Source organism: Meleagris gallopavo, chromosome 14 (assembly GCF_000146605.3).
Source record: "Meleagris gallopavo isolate NT-WF06-2002-E0010 breed Aviagen turkey brand Nicholas breeding stock chromosome 14, Turkey_5.1, whole genome shotgun sequence".
NCBI lineage: Eukaryota > Metazoa > Chordata > Aves > Galliformes > Phasianidae > Meleagris > Meleagris gallopavo.
In genome coordinates, this window is record NC_015024.2 from 1,880,580 (window position 1) to 1,882,714 (window position 2,135).

Here is a 2,135-nt window from a genome sequence, read left to right on the forward strand (position 1 = left end):
TGGCTCGTTCCCGGATCGCCGAGACGGTAACGCCAACTTCTTACTCTTTTCTTTCTTTCTTTCTTTCTTTTTTTTTCCTTCGCTTCCCACCCGTGCGTGCCGATGCTCAGTTTCTGTCTGTGAGCGCAGTGGGTGTGAGGCAGTAATGCCCCGTCCTCCCCACGCTCGGTTTTCGGCTGGCTGCGGGCAGACAATAGGAGCAGCGCTGCCCGCTCCCTGCCGGGCGTGCACCTCTCAGAAACCCATCTTCGGCTCGTCGCTGGGGAATTCCCCGCGCTCGTTAGGGTGTGAGACACCGCAGTGAGGGGTGCGTGGCTCTGCTGACCCGGCTGTGTGCTGCTGCACCCTGCGGCGGTGGGACAGAGGCGCCGTGTGCCCTCGGAGCTGGGCAGCTGCGGGAGCAGAGCCGAACTCACGCAGATGCAGGTGTGGGTGAGCGGTGCTCGCACCTTTCCTGGCCTTATGGGTGAGCTTAAAGTCAGGATCGCAACTCCTAAATATCTCTCTGAATAGCGTGTGTCAGAATTTTGGGTGCTCTTGTGCGTCTGGCTTCTGGCAGATCTCATTTGGATCTTGGCCTCGTGTTGCACACTCCGTCTGTTAACACTGCAATAAGCCAGGAAGCAGCCTGTCCTGCTCTCCTACCCTTCTGTCCGATAATGCTGTGCAGTGTTGTATCGATCACACAGGGAGTATAACCCAGCACAACCGATACAGCCTTCTGAACAAGAGATTTTGAGCAATAATCAGAAGAACCTATATGCAGCATTTCCTATTTCTTTTTGTTCCCGAGAAGGACTGCTTTGCAGAAACTAGAGTTTATATTTAATCGCTGGACTGCTGGTTTTTAGTTATGCCGTGGCGCTGCTATGGGAATTTGGAGGAAAGAATGAAACGTAAGAGGCTGCAACACATGGATTAGGGTGTGTTTGTGGGTTTCATAAAAAAGATCTGTTTTAAAAATGCAGCTATCTGCTTTAGGTTAAGGAACGCTTAAATGCTGGCAACTTCAATTTTGATCCATGTACTTTCAGTAAATATAAAATGTTCTGCTGTTTTTTCAGCCATTTCTTTGTCAAATTGAATATAGCAGACTTATAAAGGAGTATGCTTATCAGAACAAAACGCATAGCTTTTGAAAACAGTCATTTAGGAAGTGAGGTACGTGCACAAGTATTTCAGTGGGCATCATTTGTTGTTTGTATGTAATGCTAAACTTCAGAGAGTTGAGAGGTGCGATAAACAAATTACAAGTCAGCAATACTTGGAAATTTTTACTCTATATCTCATAATTCAGACATAGGTACAAAGGAATTGCTGCCAATCAGTGACTGACACAGAGGTATAAGAACCTGTTACGTGGCTGTAATGTATGTGCAGGTGCTGAGTATGTGGTAAGGCAATTCTGTGTCCCTGAATCTGTGTGATCAGGAAGATGCTCAGATCGTTCTGAGCAATTCTCAAGAACTCACTGACCCAGGTATTTAAGTTCCCTAAGGCTAACTCAGGTGTGTCTCTCGGTGCTGCAGTCAAAATGCATCATGCATCTGTAGTCTGCCATCCTCTTCATTAAACATATAAAGTACGTATGTAACCTACCATAAAACGAACGGAGGGAAGAAGGAATAGGCTAGAGGCCGAAATGGCTATTGCATGTGAGTCAGAGCTGAATGACAGAGATGACGGGATTTACCAGCGGAGTCTGAGAGCTGACTGGCTTCACTAGGAACCTAATTCCTCATTTAATCATCCACTGATGAGAAAGGCCATGGGATTTTTTTACTCTAGAGTTGTTTTTGTCTCCATCCTGGTTGTCAAGTTCTGGCCAAAAGGTGTCTAATAAAAGATCTGTTTGTGTTCCAGCTGTTGTTATAGCTGCTTTCTCTGCTCCACAACAAAATTTCTCAGCCTTCTTTGACTCTTTCTTTACCTCTGTGATATCGGTGCAGAATTTGATTCTGTCAAGCTGTACATCAGGGGAACAATCAAAGGAATGAGCAGGGAAGGGAAGAAAACTGCCTGTTCCCATTCAGAGCTCTTTGGGCAGCACAGGAAAATTAATCTGGCTTAGGAGTACCAGGGGCATCACAAATCTGGCCTTTGCAAGAGTGGTGTAACACTTATTTCTCTTCTGT